Source organism: Lygodium microphyllum, chromosome 25 (assembly GCF_053477565.2).
Source record: "Lygodium microphyllum isolate KBCC chromosome 25, Lygodium_microphyllum_v1.1.10, whole genome shotgun sequence".
Classification (NCBI taxonomy): domain Eukaryota; kingdom Viridiplantae; phylum Streptophyta; class Polypodiopsida; order Schizaeales; family Lygodiaceae; genus Lygodium; species Lygodium microphyllum.
Genome location: NC_141159.1, coordinates 49638298 through 49660694, shown reverse-complemented (window position 1 = coordinate 49660694; position 22397 = coordinate 49638298).

Below are 22397 nucleotides of genomic sequence, written 5' to 3'. Positions count from 1 at the left end.
TTCACAATATCCATTAATAGAACAAAAAAAGCAAAGGAATACACCATCTTTGAATGGAAATACATCACATAGTATTCATCTTCAATATCTTCATAGTCTTCTCTCTCGATCTCTCATATACAATCACTCTGTTTGAGTAGAATTGGCTATCTCTGACTCTCTCTCTCTCTCCATCAATAATACATCATATCCTCACTACAATCTCTCAAAATCACTCTCAATAATCCTTCTTAGGTCGTGGATACCCCTCCCAAGAGGTATGTCTGATATGAAGAGTCACCAGAGCCACTACAGTGTCTTTTCATAGCTCACTATTGTCACTTCACTCTAGTCTTCACTTGAGTCTTTGGCAGTTACTTCTTCCACTTCTTTCAGCTCTTTTGCACTTGTATTCACCTCCTTCCAAGGCCAGAAAACTTTCCCAAGCTACACTCTCATCCATCAGAACACATACAAAAGCATACAGAACAGTCACAGAACAGTACCAGAACAGCTACAGTACAGAACAGAACAGAACAGAACAGAGACAGAGGCTCTACAGAAGATCTACAGAAGGTTACAAAAGGTTATCAAAATCACATAACTCACGTTCAAACCATTCCAAACTCTCACAAACCATTCAATAAGCTTTCACAAGATCTCAATCTTCATCAATCAATACTCCATCCCTCTTTACAGAAGACAATCAGAACAAAACAGACCAAAATAGAACAAAACAGAAGGTATACAGAACCTATCAGAACCTATCAGAACATCATAGAACCACCAATAAACATCATGAACTTCCAAAACACAATCAATATCATCCAAAACACTCTCAAACCACTTCCAAATCAATCAATCATCTCATAAAATCAACCATTCAGCTCTCAAAAATAACAAAAATCAGCCAAAAAACAAGTCATTTCAACACTCAACAAGACGGCGTTGCAGTGAATCATCGTCCCCCAAACGCTCTTTTGTTGAGATATCGAGCTCCACTCGTGATACGCCAGGGTGACCGTTGTGTATTTATGTCACCGACTTGTCAGTTGCAGACGCGGTTGGTACACCGCCCATGAATAATAGCTACATGATAGCTATCCTTATGTACTCTAGTTCGTGGCTCAGTTAGTATGCCACCTTAGTTAGTTGAGTTTGGTTTGAGACCCATATATAGGGTTCTTCTATTTCTTTGTACTAGAGTTCTTTTGGCTTACACAACTAAGAAGAGGAAAACTGTTTTCAGCCTCCACCCTTGTGTGTATTCCCCCATTGTGCAAGCAAGAAAGCTACAAGTGAGACTCCTTCCTTCTCTCCCACAATCTTGACATGGTATCAGAGCCTTGTTCATGGTAAGGAGCTCAAGAAAGCAAGCCAAGCTCGCGGTGTTCTGGTAAGAGGAGCAGTGTTGCTTTCATTTTCTGTTTTGGGAGCAGATCTCTGCAGGTAGCACAGCCAGAAAGTGCAGGAGTGCATTGTCTCAGGTTGAGACGCCCTTCGCGGTGAAGCAAGAGGGCACTAGATGCTGCGGGAAAGAGCTTTAGCCCTTTGTGACCTTGTTTTTTTGATTTGAGGCCATTTCGGGGCCTGTTTTGAAGGCGGAAGTTTTCTGCACGCACTCAGGAAAAGACCCTATTTTATGCTGTGCGACCACTATTCTACAGGTCGGTGAAAAGTTACTGTAGAAATTGCATCGTATACTTGTGCGCAGAGACATTGGGAGTTTCAGAATCATCATTGGTTCCTGTTTATGCAAAATCGTCACTAGGAAGTGACTTTGTGGTCAAATACCACTTTCGCCAGTTTTGCAGATTTGCCCTTGTGAGGGTGAAGCTGTGTTTTTTGCAGTAACAGAATTTTTTGCAGCATTCTGTAATGGCATCTGATTCTCTTTCACAGATTGTCACTGAAAAGCTTGACAAGAACAACTTCCAGGCATGGAAGTTTAGAATGACGAATTTCCTTATGGGAAAAGGATATTGGGAATTTGTTGCAGGAAATGAAGAAGAACCAGTTCTTCCTGATGTTCCCAATCAATAGCAAATGCAGGCATTCAAATCATGGCATGAGAGAGCTAGGAAAGTTATGTACTGGCTGTCTATCAGTATTTCAGACTCTATGATTGTGCATATTCAGGATGCAAGTACGCCAAAGGAGGCATGGGATACTTTGTCAAAAATGTATAGCACAAATACGCAAGCCAGGAAAATGCAGCTCAAGCAAGAGTTGCATAATGTGCAAAGAGAAAGTATGAGCATCAATGACTACCACATGAAGGTGAATAAGATTGTAGATGCACTTGCTTCCATTGGGTCGCCAGTGGAAGATGATGATTTAGTTTCTGTGACCTTGAATGGTCTAGGAAAGGATTATGCACAGTTTCGGACATCCATTTCAGTTCGTGAAAGATTTCTTGATTTTGAGGAGCTGATTGCTCTTCTAATTTCTGAGGAGCAAAGAAATGGTGGTGCATCTTCTTCAGGAGGAACTTCAAAAGAAGCAGTCTTCTACTCAAATGCTGGAAGAGGTAGAGGCAGAGGTAGAGGAGGTCGATTTGGAGGCCGTGGTAGAAATCAGAATATGCAGCAAACTCAAGAAAACCAGTCCTATGGAGGAGGACGTGGTAACTCTAGAGGCAGGGGGAGCCAAAGAGGTCGTGGTGGATGGCAAAGAGGCCAAAATGCAAACAGTAATGTTGAATGCTACTATTGTGGTAAAATGGGTCATATGGCTAAAGACTGCTATAAAAAGCAGAATGACATCATGAATGGAAAAATGCAACAAGGAAATTATGCATCCTCTAGTAGACAAGGTGATGACAGAAATGAGCATCTGTTTATGGTGCATCACATGAACAATTCTGTGACAAGTGTAGAAGAAAGCAACGATGTATGGTATGTTGACTCAGGTGCATCAAACCACATGACAGGTCATGCAGAATGGATGGAGGATGCAAGGAAAATGGAAAAACCAGGATTTGTGGAGATTGGTGATGATACTGCACATCCTATTGTGCAGATTGGAAAAATTCCCTTGTCTATGCAGGATGGGAAAAAGAAATACCTCTCTGATGTATTTCATGTCCCGAATATCACCAAGAATTTGGTTTCAGTTGGTCAAATGGTTGAACAGGGCTTGCAGGTCAGATTTAATCCTCATGGATGCTTTGTTGAGGATATGAAAAATAAAGGTCGCTTGATAGCAAAAGGAAAGAAGAAGGGCAGAATGTTTACATTGGATGCAGACATGTCTGAATTGAGTGCAGCAATGTTTGCACATGGGACCAGTGTAGTTGCATATATTGATATCTGGGATAAACGCATTGGTCATGTTAATGTACAGCGACTTAAATCAATGCAGGCCCAAAATATTGTTGCAGGATTGCCAAAATTCAAGGTTGCAGAAATGCATAAGGTATGTGAAGCCTGTCAGTTTGGAAAACAGGCAAGGAAACCATTTCCTAGACATGTTCAAGAGAGTGAGAAGCCATTGGAATTAATCCACTCTGATGTGTGGACTACTAAAGCTGCATCTCTTGGAGGCTGTCATTATTTTGTCAGTTTTATTGATGACTATAGCAGAAAAGTTTGGGTGTATTTTATGAAAAAGAAAAGTGAAGTTTTTGGGCATTTCAAAACTCTTAAAGCTATGGTTGAAAAAGAAACAGGCTTGCAGATAAAATGCCTAAGGTCAGATGGAGGGGGAGAGTACCTCTCAAATGAGTTTGCAAGGTTCCTGCAGGAGCATGGCATAAAGCAGCAATATTCATGCAGTCATATCCCACAGCAAAATGGAGTTGCAGAAAGGAAAAACAGGCATATTGGAGAGGTGTCTCGTGCCATGCTCAATGAAAAAGACCTGCCAGATTTTTATTGGGCTGAAGCAGTTGCTACAGCAGTCTACATAATGAACAGGACTCCCACTGCAGCAATACATGGAATGACTCCAGAGGAGAGGTATACTGGTAGGAAACCAGATATTTCTCATTTGAAATTTTTTGGTTGCATTGCCTATGTACATGTGCCAGATGAGTTGAGATCCAAGTTGGATCCAAAAGCTGAGAAGTGCATCTTTATTGGTTACTCTCTGCAGCAAAAAGGGTATAGATGCTATAACCCTTCTACTCGTAAGTTTACAGTGAGCAAAGATGTTGTTTCTGATGAGATGAGTAGCTGGTATAAACCAGTAAATGTGATTGATGATGTAGATGCACAAAATGGTAATGCTGCACAGAATTCACAGCAGCAGTCACAAAATATTAGTGGACCTGGAGTGTCCTCTAGCAGTGGTTCACATTCTTCGCCATGGACAGGCAGATTGAGATCAGGAGAATCTTCTCAAAGAAATACAGATAGTGGTATGCAGGTATCACGAAAAGGAAAAGAGAAGGTTGATCAGCCCATGTTTGATGTGAATGCAGGTCACTCTTATGTGGATGGTGAATCCAGTGGCTCAGAACAGAGCATTGATGATGAGTTGGGTATTCCTTCTATTGTTACACCTGGAGTAAGGAAGACCAGGGATGTTTTTAGAGCACCTGGGAGTGAACCCACTTTGCGCAGGTCTACCAGAGTTAGGTATCCTGTGGATAGGCTGAAATATGATGGATTTACAGCCATTCACTATGCATATATGGTCAAGGTGATACAGGAACTAGAACCCACTTCTTTTGAGCAAGCCATGGGAAAAGAAAAATGGGAGAAAGTCATGGATGAAGAAATGGATGCCTTGGAAGCAAATGCTACATGGAAATTGGTACCTTTGCCTAAAGGTAAGAATGCAATTGGCTGTAAGTGGGTTTATAAGGTGAAGCACAATGCAGATGGTTCTGTGAACAGATACAAGGCAAGATTAGTAGTCAAGGGGTATGCACAAACATATGGCATTGACTATGAAGAAACATTCAGTCCGGTTGCAAGGATGGCAACCGTAAGAGCAGTCATTGCTATGGCTGCATCAAAGGGATGGTCTTTACATCAGATGGATGTAAAGAATGCATTCTTGCATGGTGATTTGCAAGAAGAGGTCTATATGGAGTAGCCACCAGGTTATGTGCATGCTGTTCATCCTGAGTTTGTTTGCAGGTTGAAGAAAGCCTTGTATGGCTTGAAGCAAGCACCTAGAGCATGGTCTGACAAGATAGGGCAGTATCTTGTCACTTATTGGCTTTCAGATTTCCAAGGCAGATTTCTCACTTTATGTGAGAAAGACAGAGAAAGGTATTATGCTGCTTGTCATTTATGTTGATGATTTGATTATGACAGGTGACAGTGATGAAGATATCCTTCATGTGAAAATGCTATTGAAGCAAAAGTTTGAGATGAAGGATTTGGGAGAGCTGCGTTATTTCTTGGGCATTGAGGTGATTAGATCACCAAGTGGGATACAGCTCTTGCAGAGGCAGTATGGATTGGACATGCTGTCCAAATATGGGATGACAGGCTGTAAGCCTATTTCAATTCCTTTGGAGCAGAATGTGAAGCTAAGCGCAGATGCAGGTGAGCTTCTGGAAGACCCTACTATGTACAGACGCATAGTAGGAAGTTTGATTTATATGACTATTACCAGGCCAGATTTGAGCTATGCTGTTGGATTGGTAAGTCAGTTTATGCAGGCTCCAAGGAAACCACATTTGGATGTGGCTAGATGCATACTCAGGTATGTGAAGTCCACATTGCAGTATGGACTATTTTATGAGACTGGGGTTCAGATATGGTTGCATGGATACACTGATGCTGATTGGGCTGGTAGTATTTCTGATAGACGATCTACCAGTGGATATGTGTTCTCTTTTGGGAGTGCTGCAGTCACTTGGAGCAGCAAGAAACAGCCTACAGTTGCCTTGTCGAGCACAGAGGCTGAGTACAGGGGTGCAGCAATGGCTGCATGTGAGGTAGCTTGGTTGCATAAGCTACTTTATGATATGCATCAGTCTACAGATGGACCAGTTGTCATTTATTGTGACAACATGAGTAGTATACACTTGGCAAATAACCCAGTCTATCATGCTAGAACAAAGCACATTGAGGTGCATTATCACTATGTGCGAGAGGGGGTTTTACTAGGTCTTATCGATCTAGTTTATGTCAGCACAGAGGATCAGGTAGCTGACATATTCACGAAGGCATTGGGCGCAGAGAAGCTGCGCAAGTTCAGAGACCTGCTTGGTGTGCAGGAATTGGGATTGAGCTCGAGGGGGAGTGTTGAGATATCGAGCTCCACTCGTGATACGCCAGGGTGACCGTTGTGTATTTATGTCACCGACTTGTTAGTTGCAGACGCGGTTGGTACACCGCCCATGAATAATAGCTACATGATAGCTATCCTTATGTACTCTAGTTCGTGGCTCAGTTAGTATGCCACCTTAGTTAGTTGAGTTTGGTTTGAGACCCATATATAGGGTTCTTCTATTTCTTTATACTAGAGTTCTTTTGGCTTACACAACTAATAAGAGGAAAACTGTTTTCAGCCTCCACCCTTGTGTGTATTCCCCCATTGTGCAAGCAAGAAAGCTACAAGTGAGACTCCTTCCTTCTCTCCCACAATCTTGACATCTTTGATAGCCACTCTCAAAGAGGGTAGTTCCAGTTCAACAGGAAAAACAGCTTCTGTTCCATACACCAATTGGAAGGGTGTCTGTCCGGTTGTGGCTTTATGGGAGGTTCCATACGCCCAAAGGGCCTCTCTAAGTTGATCGTCCCAATCACAACGATGTGCGGCAATTGTTATTGTCAGGATCGAGCAGAGGATGCGATTGGTGACTTCGACTTGGCCATTGGCTTTGGGGTAATAAGGAGTGGACTTGCGATGGCGGATCTTATACAACTCTGTCAACTCTTCCATGACTTTGTTAAGGAAATGAGTGCCTCTGTCACTTACCAGCTCTAAAGGACTGCCAAAACGGGTGATGATATTCTCGTACATGAACAGGGCCACGCTGTTACCATCGTCCCGCTTGAGGGCTTTAGCTTCACACCACTTTGTGACATAATCCGTACATACGAGGATGTATCAGTTCTGTTTCCTTCTGGTGGGAGGATCGATCGGACCTACGAAGTCAATGCCCCACTTCTCAAACGGCTTTAAGGGAAGGATAGGTTGCAGTGGCATGGCACTTGTCTTCGTGGGTTTCCCCATTCGTTGATAAGCATCACATCTTTTACAGTAATCATAGGCATCCTTGTGGATGGTAGGCCACCAATAACCTGCTAGCAAAGCCTTCCTGGCTGTAGCTTCTCCTGCAAAGTGACCTCCACATGGCTCTTCATGGCAAGCCTGTAGAAAAATCCCAATCTCTTCTCCTGCGACACATCTTCTAAGCACTTCATCTTTGCCTTTCTTGTACAGTGCACCGCCTAGCAGGGTGTAGGGGGCTGATTCTAGCATAAGCTTCTTCCTTTCCCGACTAGAAATGCCAGGAGGATACTGTTGGGTTGCCAGCAGATTGGCAATGTCTGCATACCAGGGAGTTACGGTTTCTACCAAGAATAGGGAAGCATCAGGGAGGTGTGGATCATCCTGCTCCTCGTCTGCAGTTTGTGGGATACGCGACAGATGATCAGCCAAAACATGGGAACAACCAGGCTTAGTAATCACCTCAAAGTCGAACTCCTGAAATAAAAGAAGCCATCTCATCATTCGTCCTTTCACATCCGCTTTGTTCATCAAGAAGGACAGGGCCTCATGATCCACATAAAATTTAAAGTGGGTAGATATGAGGTAATGGCGAAACTTCTCTAGGGCAAACACCATTGCCAAGCACTCCAGCTCTGTCACTGTATAGTTCCGTTCCCTATCAGTGACTTTTCGGCTTGCGTAAAAGATCGGTTAATCCAGCTTCGAGGAGCCCTTCTGGCAGAGGACAGCACCTAAACCTTCAATTGATGCATTAGTGTGTACATGCAACTCTTTCGTCCAATCAGGAGGTTGCAGAATGGGTGCCTCTATCAGACACTGCTTCAAAGTGTGGAAGGCTTTGTCACATTCTTCTGTCCAAGTAAACTCTGCATCTTTCCTCAGAAGCTTGTGCAAGGAGGTTGCCTTTGTTGCGAAATGGGCTATGAACCTTCTGTAGTAACCCACATGGCCCAAGAATCCCCTCAACTGTTTGAGGTTGGTGGGTGCTGTCAAAGCTGCGATCTTTTCAATCTTTGCAGGGTCTGTTGATATCCCTTGTGCAGAGACAATGTGGCCCAACAGAACTCCGGAAGAGACCCCAAAGATGCATTTGTCGGGGTTGAGGGAAATCACATACTCCCGGCATCGGTCAAAGCATTGTTCCAGGTGTTCCCAGTGTTCACGGATCAAGCTATAGACACAGAAGTCATCCAAATATACCTCAATGAAGTCGTGCATATGATTCTGAAATGCAGCCATCATGACTCGTTGGAAAGTAGCAGGGGCATTGTAGAGCCCAAATGGCATCACTCGGTAAGCGTAGGTCCCCCATTCTGTGGTGAAGGTTGTTTTGGAGTGGTCTTCTTCTGCGATTTGGACTTGGTTGTATCCACTGAATCCATCCAGAAGGGAATAAAGCTCATGTCCTGCCACTCTGTCCAACAGTTGGTCTGTGAAAGGGATAGGAAAGCGATCCTTCTTCGTCTTGGAATTAAGCTTTCGGAAATCCACACATATTCGCAATTTGCCATTCTTCTTGGGTACAACCACGATGGGTGAAACCCATTCACTATTTGCCACTGGATAGATGAACTCGGCTTCCAAAAGCTTCAGTAGCTCCGCTTTCACCAATGTGGAATAATTCGGGTTCATTCGCCTCTGTCGTTGCCGTACTGGCTTGGCATCAGGCTCCAAGTCAATATGATGTTGACATATTGTGGGATCAATCCCCTTTAGGTCTTTGTAGGACCATGCAAACAGGTCCAAATTTTCTTTCAACAAGTTGTACAAGGTTGACAACTCCTCTTCTGGGAGACTGCTACCCACCTTCAAGTGGCGTTCAATGCCTTCTGCATCCACAAAAGTTAACTGCCTTTCACCTTCTACTTCACGGATGAAGGTCCCACGGACTGCTTCTGGATACAGATCCGACTCCTTCAAGGGAGTGGTATCCTCTTCTGATGTCCCACTAGAACCAACTTCTTCTTTTGGTGGAGACTTAGGTTGCTCCTTGAGATGTTGAAATGGGATAAGAGCCGTTTCGGGTTTGGTTTCAAAACTAATTACCTCTTGGCTTGAAGACTCCTCTTCTGAAGATGACACATCCAAGAACGTCACATAACAGGGACCCTCTAATTTCTGTTGGGTTTGTGGGACTGGTGCTTGTTGGCACGGTGCATCATCATCATCTTTCTTCGGCAAGGATGGGTTAGGACGGCATGAGCTACTGCTAAAAGACGGCTTGTTCTTCTTAATCCATTCCTTATAAAGGTTTTGCATATGAGAAGATCCATTTACTAGACCAAATGGTACCATCACCATTCTGTCCCATAACATGAGCTCATCTGTTTCTGATGCTTCCGGAACTTCTTCTTCAAATGTATCCTCTTCAGGTGGGATAGACTCTTCCGTTTCACTTTCATAATCTTCTTCGTCCATGTCATATCCATCCTCTTCTGTCTCTGTCTCTGCTTCAGCTTCAGCTTCAGCTTCTGTTTTTGTCTCTGCTTCTGTCTCTGTAGGAGCTCTGTAACAGAAGAACAGATTCTCTGTTTCATCTTCTACCTCTGTCTCTGGATCTGCTATGGCCATGTAACAGGGAGAGCAGTACATCCATGCTTCTATTTCACTGTCAGAAGTGATTTCAGAAGTCATTCCTGGTTCAGGCAGGAAGTATTCACCCATTGATAATGGCTTTGCATCTTTTGGAAGTCGGCTTACAGTATCCACTATTAAGGAATGTGCCACTGTTTTCTTGGGAAGGATATGTTTGACAGCATCTTCAACTGCTGATGTTCCATCTGTAGCCTCATTAGGGGAGTCAGAAGATAATTCCAAGGAGGTGGATCCATGTCCTTTTTGAGAACCATACAGTTTCAGCACCACTTTGTTGGGTCCTCTACCCAAGGTCAAGGTTCCTTTGAACCAATCCATCCTTGCTTGGGCTTCAAAAAGCCATGGTCTGCCCAGGAACAGAGGGTAGGATGTACCATAAGAGTTTGGCTTCACCACCAAATAGGTTAGCCAATAATCTTTTCCAGCCACTGTAGTCTTCACATATGGGAGAATGCCCAAAGGCTTGATTCTACTCTGATCCGCCAGTCTGATGAGCCATTGGGTGGGTTGCACACCTTGTAGGCCTAGATCCTTCATTGTAACATCCATCATAATGTTCATTGATGAACCTCCATCAATCAGTGCATTTGCAATAAAGCAGCCTTCTATCCACACGCCAGTCTTTGGAGTACCCGGATCTAGGAAAGCGTTAGCCACATCCACTTCTTTGATAGGTTCTGGAGCCTTGTTGGACTTTGTCACTGTTGAGGAAGCAATCCTTAAGCCACGTCTTCTTGTCAGTATACTTTTGAACCTTTTCTGGCAACTGGGAGACAACATCAATAATTGTCGGAATGTAAGGTTTGGTTTAAAGGTATCTAGATCTCTGACCAGATCGTATTCCTTAATAGGATCCATTGGCTTCTCTAACCAATTAGGGAATGGGGCAACACCCATTTTCATTTTCCCTCTTTCTTCCAACAAAGGAATCATGGGAACTTCTTCTGCCACCTGTGGCACTTCCTCCTCTTCTGTCTCCTGGACCTCTAGTCATGTCTCTGTAACTGTCTCTGTAACTCTCAGTGGCACTGTAGTGCTCTGTACGGCACTGTTAGGTTTTTTTTTTTTTTTTTTTTTTTTTTTTGCCCCCCCCCCCCCCCCCCCGGCTAAAGGGTTATTTTCATTCTGGATAGGTGGTTCCTTCTGCTTTGCACGCGTGATGGCAGCAACTTCCAGTTCCACCAAATTGGAGGTAGGCTCTTGGGCCTTGGTCGGACTATCAGTAGCACTGTTTCTCACTGGGGCTGGGCTTGGACAGTCTTTTGCAGTGTGGCCTTCTCCTTTGCATCAACTGCATAAGGGCTTGTAATCCACTGACCTTCGAGGATTTGGACAATTTGGTGAGATGTGTTCCTTTTCTCCGCATCTGTAACATTCCACTTCTGATCTCTGACCACCGCCAGACTGTCTTCCTCTGTAACTTTGAGAGGGAAATCTTCTGGGTCCGAAATTAGGACCAAACTCTCTAGGCTTAGGTCCAATATCCTGTGTTGTCATTTTGGATTCCAGCAAGTTGAATCTTGCGTCTTCTTCCTTCCTTCTCCTATCATGCATCTCCTTCAAAGAGCAAATGTGCTCTGTGTGGTTCTTCCGCAAACAGTAGGAACAGAAGGCCCTGGGAATAGTTGGTTTGCGTGTACATTCAGTGGCTAAATGGCCTGCTTGATGACACTTACCACACCAAGTATTTGACCGCATCACATCTCTTCCTGCTCCTGCAACGTTGGATATGCTAGCGGTATTCACTTTCAGCGTCTGCAGTTGTTCTCTAATCACATCCATCAACTCCTTTTTGATGTTTGCAACTAAGTTAGATAAGTAATCCTTCAAGCTTTCTCCTCCTGAGGCATTGGCAGGAGGGTTTTGAGGAGTCTTTGTAATCACTGCATAAACGGGTTGGGCTGGTACAGAGGGGTCTCTGTTCTGGTTCTGATTTAGAGCTCCTGTTTGAACTGTTGGCTGTTGGCTCCAGTTGGTAGGATTCCACTGTTGCTGCTGATTTGGCATTGAGGAAATTGGTTGCGACCATTGTTGTTGTGGTTGAACCACCATTTGAGGCATGGATTGTGGCCACTGTGGATTTGGTGCACTGTACTGTGATACCGAGGGCATCTGTTGGTAGGGATAGGGAACAGTCCCTGGAACTGCATTGGGTGGATACATCATTCCTGGCATCAGAGGAGGTAGGACTCCTCTTTCTGAATTCATCGCTAATCTAGCTTCCACTTCATCATACAGTCTTGCACCTTCTGTTGCAGATTGCATGGTGGCTGGTCTTTGCAGCTCCACAAACTTACGGACTTCTGGTTGTAATCCTCTGAGAAACGCTCCCTTCTGAATGCCATCATCTAGATTATGGTTAGTTCATCTCTTCACGATGGATTCCATTCGTGAGACATAAGCTTCCACTCTTTCTCCAGAGGATTGACTTAGGTTCATAAATTCATCTCTCATCCGCTCTTCAAAACCTTCACGCCTGAATTTAGTGAGGAAGGCCAACTTCAGGTCGTCCCATGTGCCAAAAGTTCCTGCTGCTTGTCTCTCATACCACTGAAACGCCGCGCCCTTGAAAGTGGCGGGGAATATTGCTAACCAATGCTTAGGGGTTCTGGCATTGTTAGCCACACATGCTACCATAAATTCTGCTACATGAAGATCGGGGTCTTCATTGTACTCTCCCTTAAAAACTGGCAATGGGACTATATTCGCTGGCCTGTCATCAATATTTCCAGGACGGATCTGGCTTGGAAGTGGACCTCCAGCAGGAGGAAGGGCTTCTCTCTTCTCACGTACCTCTGGACTCGTTCTAACGCTTGCCTCTTTATTGCGTCATTCATCAGGGGTGTGGCTCCACTAGGTTGTTAGTGCTCCACAGAGGGTTAACAGAAGACTTCAGTCTCTGGAGAACTCTCTTGCCAACATTTCTTCTACTTCTTTCTTTTCAACGTCCCTGAATTCTGCTTTCATACCACTGCACAGAGGAAAGTATTCGGTTCTGAAGGTGTCAAAATGCATACGTCTGAGCATTGTAGTGGTGCCATCATCATAGTAATGCCAGCTTCTAATGGTTTCAATAGTGTATGTTGTGAAAAACACTCTGTCTACCAACTTCCAGTGGGTTGCTAATTGAACAAACAGAAGATTATCAGTACACCAAGCATCCCATGTATCTTGCTGTTGAGCATCCACGAACAAATTCCAACTCTTTTCCTTCTTGTCTCTGTGAACCTCTACAGACCAAGACTCCTGAAGCTTCTTCACAATCTCCCACTTAATGTTGTCTGGAAACTTCTCAATGAATGCCAAATCTTCCATGGATGGTCATTCTCTCTGTTTCTTCTTTTCAGTTTATTCCCAAACAGTTTGCCACCAAGGTGCAAGTTTCTGCTGCTTCAACAGGAAGAGGAAATTGTCCACCACATAGAGCATGCATCATAATGGTGATGTGTTTCCGCCATTGTGGGATGAAATTCTTGTGGAAAGTGGCTTTGATTATAAGAAATTCCAACTTTTCAGTGGAAGAAGGAACTTTACAAACATCCATTCAATTCTTCTCTTCTTGGCAATGCCATTTCCTTCATTTTCAGCCTCTTCTGGTGCTTGTTGATGGCAAGTTTTCCTCGGCTGCGCACCAAAAACATGGAGCCCCAAGAGGAACACCAAGGAAAAAGGAATTCTCTTGCAAGAAAAACTATCTTGTAACATCAACAAGCTTGTTTATCATGTTTCATATGATCACAATGAAGAAAAGAACACCAGGCACAACAAATCTTCATGCAGCATCATGTAGATCTCCCACGGATTTGATAGAATCAGCCACATTCTTCAACATCTTCACAAAATCCATCAATAGAACAAAGAAAGCAAAGGAATACACCATCTTTGAATGGAAATACATCACATAGTATTCATCTTCAATATCTTCATAGTCTTCTCTCAATCTCTCATATACAATCACTCTGTTTGAGTAGAATTGGCTATCTCTGACTCTCTCTCTCTCACTCCATCAATAATACATCATATCCTCACTACAATCTCTTAAAATCACTCTCAATAATCCTTCTTAGGTCGTGGATACCCCTCCCAAGAGGTATGTCTGATATGAAGAGTCACCAGAGCCATTACAGTGTCCTTTCATAGCTGACTACTGTCACTTCACTCTAGTCTTCTCTTGAGTCTTCAGCAGCTACTTCTTTCACTTCTTTCAGCTCTTTTGCACTTGTATTCACCTCTTTCCAAGGCTAGAAAACTTTCCCAAGCTACACTCTCATCCATCAGAACACATACAGAAGCATACAGAACAGTACCAGAACAGCTACAGTACAGAATAGAACAGAACATAACAGAAGCTCTACAGAAGGTTACAGAGGGTCCTTACGAACCTTGTCAAAGAAGAACCACTTTCTAACATAAACAACTTCCAAAACTGTTAGTAAAACAACTTCGATCATAAGGATGAGGCCTAGCCATGGTAGGGTATGGGACTCCAAATCCATGACCACCAGAGTAAGGGAACTCCTGCCTCAAATACTCCCACACTGAAAAACTTGTATAATCTCCAAAAGATAGGGTTCTATCTTCAATAAGGGATCATGAGAATGCTTTTTGCATCCCAATGGGGGAATAAAGATGATAACTCTAGTCATCATCATGTCACTTGGAAGGAATATGACCTAATTGTACATACATTTTCATGTATCTCTATATGTGGGTATGTCTTTGTAAAGGGTTTTGAATTTTTTTATATTAGTGCTAGGATGTTAAGGTTTATAAAATGAAAATTTATCTCTTTAAATGTTTTTGATTTGGATGAACATATTTGCATATATAACTTCATATGCCCTATCATATCATCTTTAATTGTAGAAGCTAAGGGAAACCAACTATGAGATAAGGAAGATTATGGGAATATGTAGGTATTATGTGTCTTTCTCTAAAGGCTTCTCTATATATGCACATGGCACAAAAGGTTTCCAAACCGATTAGGATGCAGAGCAACTGAAAGAATTCGGTGTGTAACTACACATATTCTATGTTCTTTTGCAGATAAGGGAGATCTGCATGGACATCTGCATTAAGGCACACACACGTGCGTGCACACACACACACACACACTTCTTCTCTCTCTTTCTATGTGTGGCCATTTCGCACAACTTAGCCGTTGTGATGCTCTCTCTCAGTGCGTGAAGAGAATCGCAGAAAGTTGCTCCGATCAAGTTTGCAACAAATGAGCCGATTGAACCTCACACCGGATATGGCTCTCTCTCTCTCTCTCTATCTCTCTCTGTGCGTGTGCCTATGTTTGCACCTCGCGATCTAATGGCTGGAAGGACTGAATCACCGCTTGATCGACCTTCTCATGAAGTTGAATGCTGGTCATCTGCAGGCGTTGGGCGTAATCGTTTCTAATGGTAGCGATAGAAGCCAAGGAGCTGGGTAATGGGAGGAGCTTAGCAACCTCTCGAACTGCCGCTTCTTTGGCCTTGATGCCCAGATCCTGCATCATCCTCTCTCTCCTCTATCTCTTTCCAGTCCTTCGAATTGGGTCCCATCTAACAGCCCATCTAATGCATCATGCACAGTCCAAAAGGAAAAGCCGTCGGTTGTCGACAAGCAGCCCGTCTCCCTCTTCTTCTAGTTGTCCTCTTGGTGGGGCATCCTGCGCCTCCAAGTTTCATCTTTTGTGGTATGTCCCCTTTGACAGTGACGTGAACACATGGTTGTAAGAGATGATGGGTTGCTATCATGTATGTTAGATATGGAAGGTAGAGATGAAGAGGCACCATTAGATAGGTAGATTGAGGGTAGTGCAGTAAGAGAAATCGATGGATGGAGAATATGAAGGACGTTGTTGTGTCATTGCTGAGGAGGGGGGAGGGTAAATGTGCACAGACACGGAGTACTGAAATGAATGGTCGAATTCGCATTTCTATGCAGGGGGACTACGTGGCAGGGTTTTCTACCGAGGGGCACGGTCCTTTGCCTGTGCAGGTTGGCTTGTTAGGGTTTTCATACCTTCCAGAACATGACTTGCCTAATGATCTGAGGCATCTGTGCTGCCTCGATCCAGAGTATGGAGGACCCATCTCCATCCATCCCTCTCTCTCTCTCTCTCTCTCTCTCTCTGTCTCTCTCTCCCACCATCATGGTCACTTTCTGATGCCTCCAGCCCACGCTCCAGTTGTCCCAAAGCAACAGATGGATTCTTGATGTTTGAGAGGGATGCAACAGCAATTAGAGTATGGTCTTCCTCTACTTGTCTCATATTAGTGGGCTTTTTCATGTCCTTAGCTTCCTCTGTAGTGCAACGACGAGCAAGGTTGAATGCAAGCATTCGTAATAGGAGATCAATGGCTTCATCTTCTACAAAACCTTTTATTCCTCTTCTGCTTCCAATCTTCTTGACATGGAAGGCGTTCTTGCCGTTGAAGAATTCGATGGCCTCGATGAAGCCCTGAAAGTGGCACTCACCTTCTGGGAGGACATGCAGGTGAATCGGTAACTTCAGGTTGTAGGCGCACTCACTGACACGTTTCTGTTCTTGGAAAGCCTGGCCCACGGTGCAGCTAACAGCCCCACCATCCTGATTGGGATGACCTCTGCACGCTTTGTCTTTCATCAATGAGCATTCTTAGAAGAAGAAACCCCATACCCTCCTCCTTCATCACTTTCAATACCAATCCAAGAATCTGAAGCTTTCTCACGTTCTTCATTAGACCATATACTTTGTTCAGGATTGCATAAAGCATCTCCTTCGATCATGCCGGTCTGTGACGTGATTATCCGGGCAGACAATGGAGAGGGAGGATACTCGAACAGAGTATTGTAAAAAGGCCTTAATCAACAGAATCCCAGGTTGGATGCTGCTGCACAATTGCAGCTGTGGAGTCCTAGAACTCTGTGTGAGGCATCCCTTTTATTCCAAAACAAAAGATGAGCATTCCAACCCTCGATAGGTCCGCCTTGGATTTTGTGTTACGCTAGTTCTTCCTATCCTCCTCTGTTAGACCTTGCAGAATGCAACATGTGTAAGGTATTGCACGTCTTCATTATGAGCCAAGTCATCGTGGCCAATAAGCCATTGAAAGCCAAGGATTCTAATGGAGACAAGGTCGTCCTTTTTCTCTACTTCTTGAGATCGGCTTCTTCCCCGGCTGCGCACCAAAATGACAGCAACCCTCCCATGGCAGGAAATGAACATGAAACCAAGGTAGAAGCATGCAAAATCTATGCACATGGCTGAGCCATTAATCTCAAAATTGAAAAGAAACCATAAATCTTCCACTTAATAATGAACTGATTCGTTATCTTCATCATCTTCATCCATAGCTTCAACCATTATACAAGAACAAAAAGGAAAAATAAGAATTTCTACACAAAAGATAGAGGATAGAGGAGAGAGAACAACTTTTTGCACCACCAAAAAGAGAATGTGCCATCGGACCAGAGAGGGAAGGGAAAAGAGGCACATAACCATTCGTGCACTCCACCCCACCTCTTCCCCAAAAAGCACACCCCTTCGTATTTTTATTATTTCTTTGACTTTGATACATTTGATATTATAAGACCTTTGGCCTTTAATTTTGAGTATTCCTACCCTTCACCAATACATGCACGTAACACTTTTGTGTATACCATTTATTTATTATGGATGTGGATGTGGATGTGGATGTGGCCCCCTCATATCCCTAACTCTTTTTGGTGATTTTGTAACAATGTAAATGTTATTCTCTTGACAAAAAATGTAAATATGATGCATGCTTGGATTCTTTTGTGCCTTGTTTTTATGCTTCTTTTGAGTGTCATCAAAGTGTACAAACACAAGCACTCCAGTGGTTGTTTATACGGCAAACTACTAAGTTGTGAATCCTTCTCTCCGAATACATCCAGCATTCGATCCAGGATCAGTTGAGTCTTGGCAAGATCCCAAGGGTTTTGTAAGCTGAGTTACTTGTTTACCCTCTTTCCTTGGGTTAAGGTTTATACCCTGTTAATCCAAATTAACAAATTCCTTAGGTTTCCTTACATTAAGGTCAATAAATCCTGGACAACCCCGTTGTCCTCACTTGATTGGTCAATTGCTTGCTAGGCAATTCATAATTTCCCTAACTTGGCAAATCAGCCCAAGGAAGGGTGATGTAGTAGGATGTCTACTCATCCTCTAGAAAATTAGACTTGTACTTAGAACCTACCAACCCTTGTTCTAAGGAGTGGCAATATTATTTTGTGGTTTAGACACAAAACCATGTGATGTTGCAACTTATTGCATAAGATAGGTGGTGTTGCGCCTGACTTGTGGGATTATTTCTCCCATCACACGGTATTCCTTGGTCAAGAATACATTTGGCCAAGATGTAGGGTTTGTGAGTCCTCTTGACCAAATCCAACCCTAACCCTATTAGGCTGATAATGCTTTGGCCTTAGGGATCCTAAATTCAAACGAAAGTCTAGTATTTGGCCAATTGATCCTTAGGGTGAGGACCCTAGATCATTCTTGCATGGGCGTTTAGCTAACCCTAACATTCCGTGAATGTGGGTAGGATCTTTGGGATCGAAAGTCTTGACCCGGCATCTCAAGTGCGATACTAGGTAGAATTTTTAACGTAACTTAACCCTACCTAGCACTTTGAGGTGATCATTATATGCAATCTAATCGTACCTTTATGACCCCCATGTGAGTTACACAAATTGCAAGCGATTTAATTGTCTAACCTCAAGAGGTGATCTTTCCTTAGAGATTCAAATACTTTTCCGAAAAGATGTAAATAATTGCAAGATATAACTTTCCATACAAATATGCAATTCATAAACTTTTTCCTTCTATGCAACTATAAGATCTACAATGATCGTTACTTTTCCTTGCCTAAACTATAATGATTGAAAATTTAGAGCTAACTCGTATAAATCCTATGTTGATGCAACGAAATCAGAGCTTTAATACTTTTGATGAAGATGGATTCAAACTTTGATAGAAGGACTCCCAAATACCATGAGTCCAACATTAAATTAATCCTTCCTTTAGCACTTAACCCGACCTAAAATGCAACCATCTTCGCATGCAATTTGCAAAGTTCGTAATTCCTTTCCATGCATTGCGATGATTCGGACATCATTCAATGGGCATCTAAGATTATCCTCTATATGAACCACGATCATGAATTTAATTCATAAGTGCATCATGCGACATAAGCTCTATTCTTCTTAGCACAATATCATCTTCTAAGTTATGCATTATACGTTCAAGAAGATTGCAACTACCCTTGTCCATAGGAGTGCGAGCAATTCCAATATTTGACATGCACTCAACTTTGTAAATCGAATGAATAAATGCATTTATAACTTCCCTACAAAAATTAAGCATGCCTAATGCATCCTTTCATGCGGAATTAATTTTTAAGAACCTGGGCATTGAGGTTCGGGGTGTTGTCCACACATGTACTCAGGGTGGAAGCTCCCGCGTGTGTGTCTCTCACCATTTTCTTGGGAGCCATTGACGAATTAAATCTCGGTTCATCAACTTCCTCTTGGATCTCTTTACGCGTTACGAAGCTACTTCTGTCCGATATCTCCTCCTCGGCGCAGGACACTAGCCTTGCTGGACATGATTTTAAAAATGGGGGAAGGCACACATAAACAAGGATTATGATAATGATGGTGGCGAGGATGGCAACGCCAGCGCAGCCTGGTGGCGGTAGGAGGCAGCGATGATGGTGGCGTGGCAGCAGCAGTAATGGCATGGGCAGGCTCCACGATTCCTCTCCCCTCCCTTAAGCTTAAGGGGGAGGTTCTTATAGGCTAAGGTGGGGGGGTAGCCACCCAAGTGGTGGGCTGCATGCCTCCTCCCCATGCCCTCCACCACACACACAAACTCATACTCCCTCACCCCGCTGTCATAGAGTTTATGCAAGAGCTACAGAACACGGGGTTCAAGAAATAGCAAGGAAAGAGACTAACAAGAAGAAAACGAATTTTTGATGCCAAAGTTCACTATATTTCTTATCAAGTAAATTACATGAGGTCCATGTTCAGAAAAATCTGTAGTATCACATAAATTGTTTTTCATTCAGGTGTTTGAAGATAATTATGTCATTGGCACATAGGCTTGAAGTGTCTTGAAGAGTTCAGCTGGAAGAGTTCTACTGGGCATCAATTCTGAGCTTTATCTCGATCTATCCATTGAGCGATCAGCCAATAAGTTTACCCAACATTCAGCACCAATTCAGGACTGTTTTCAGCATTCAAATTTCAGCAAGTCTGTGTGAAGGAAGGACACTGATCTCTTTGTAATGACGAAACTCGGGATCATCAGCACAAACATTCTCTATTGATTTGCATGGAATTCAAAGGCCCTCTACAATCATGATGATTGGTTAACGTATTGAAGTTCCACAAATTGTGACTTCCCTAGTTTGTAATTGCTGTTTAGCATAACTCTGAAGTGCTATCATCTTTGTTATGTTGCAATCACACCTTAAAGTTCCACAATACTTGCAAACATTTGGTTCTTCAGAATCAAGACAAATAAACTCCACCGGATGACCAAGAGCTAGATCTGGGCCCCTATGCATGCCACAACCCGTCCTTCCATAGGTATGGGGGTACTTCATTGATATATTGCATCGGTGATTTTCTATCTAGTTTCTGCATCCACTTGGCTATATGTTTTCCAATCGAAGGCAGAGGCTTCAGTGACGAAGACAATGAACTGGAAGTCGATGCGTTTCGTGTAATGATCATGTTCTCAGATAAGGCGGCAGACCGTTCCACAGAATAGCCATGAGCAGTTGGTTCTCTAGTAAAGACTCACCCTGCACTGAATTGATGCTTGTACCATTCACCGTGACTAATAACAGTAGTGTGATCTTCCCTGAAGAGCCTACCGACTCAGCAGTTCTTAATTAAGTGATGTTACTAACAATTTAGTGTTGTTCCAGAGCTCCTGCTGTTCCGTAGTTGAGATAGATCACAAGCATAAATAGGAAGGAGATTCATTGGTGTCGCTTCTGCTCCCGGTTCTAATTGGTGCCCTGTTGGATGGAATAGCCCTTCTGATCAACAACTCCATCTCCCTTCTAAATTCGTTCACACAAACATCTCCTGATTGATCTCTCCTATCAACAGGATTCAAAGCAACTCACTCTAACCTTAGCTTGATGTGTAAGCCAGAGCTCCATAGCTGTTTCCACTGCCTTTCTTGGTCTTGGAGAAGCAATTGCGATGGGGATACTATGTTTCCTTAGGGAGAGAAGAATCTCATTCGAGCCAGGCTTGAGTTTGTAAATTCCACCCTGCAACTCTTGAAAGATCTCCTCTTTCCTCTACGCAAGGCGCCTGACTTCCCGTGGATGCCTAGACCAGCAAAGAACTTCTGATATCGCCTATTCACACTTCATTCCCTCGATCTTGCTCAGTATATACTGGGGGGAGCTTTTTTTTTCCTTTTCAGCAAAGCACGCTCTATCCTTCTATTGCCAGACGCGCCAGTCCGAATTAGTCTTCCCCCCATCCCTCCTGTTTTCATCCTCCACTTTCCTTTTTTAGCTGAGTGGGAAAAAAAAAACTCCTCTTTGACAAGAATAGCTTGACAAAAAAAAGCCCAACAAATATAATTACATCCATCATTGAGCCTTTCTTCTGTGGAGCACCATTTGTCTTTAGTGCTTTAGATATCAAAGACTCTTTAGAAGAAATTTGAGGCATTGCTACCTCTAGTTTCTTTACACCAACAGGAGATCTACGCACAAACTTTGATTTTGACCTTGAGGACTGACTTAGGGTATCTTTGGAGTCATCAATTGCCCCATTAACAGAGTCAGTTTTGTGATGGGTGATCTGTGCACAAACTTTGACTTCGGCCTTGAGGACTGGGGTGGCAAAATGCTCTCTCGGTGCTTCACTACTGCTGTCAATAGCCCCTTTGAAGGATTCCTGAGAGTCCTTGAGAGATGGTTCAGACCTTGCTTATTGATGACTGAAGAAGCCACTGAGCCTGAGTTTTCACATCCTTTTAGAATGATATCACTAATATGTACCTTTACTCGCTTAAGCAGCTTTTGAGAGACTTCCTTCAACTCTATTTCATGGGAACTATTGAACTTAGATGATCGGCTTCCACAAAGCTTCCTTTGATTCCACAATTCCCTGCACTTTTCTTAGAGATCATCATTGAAATTATCAGCTTGATAATGTTCTTTGGCATCAGTTTTTCATATTTTTCTAACACACACACATCATGCATACAAACAGAAACACACACGCACACTAGTAGAATATATACATTGGATGCGGGTACTGAAAGGACGGATTATCATAATGCATCAATCATACACAATGAATCACACGCGGAAAAATAACACAAATGCACAACAAAAAAAATGGAGGTGTTTACGGATCGGATGCGCATCAGCACGACATCCACCCCCTCTAAACCTGCGCATCCTTCGGATGAGCCAACTATCCAGGATCATTCAAGTCCACAAATAGTTTGAGTCCTTCATCAGTTTTTAGTAGACTTGTTTCTCCATCAGCTTCATCATCCATATTCTTTGCTTCTTCTGCTTGACTTTCTTCTACCTGCTCTTCTTCTGCCAATGCTTCAAGTGAATATTCTTCATCTTCTCTTCTCTTGAAAATCTTGACCCGTTTTCCAGCAATGGGCACCCTCAATACTGTTCCATCTAATT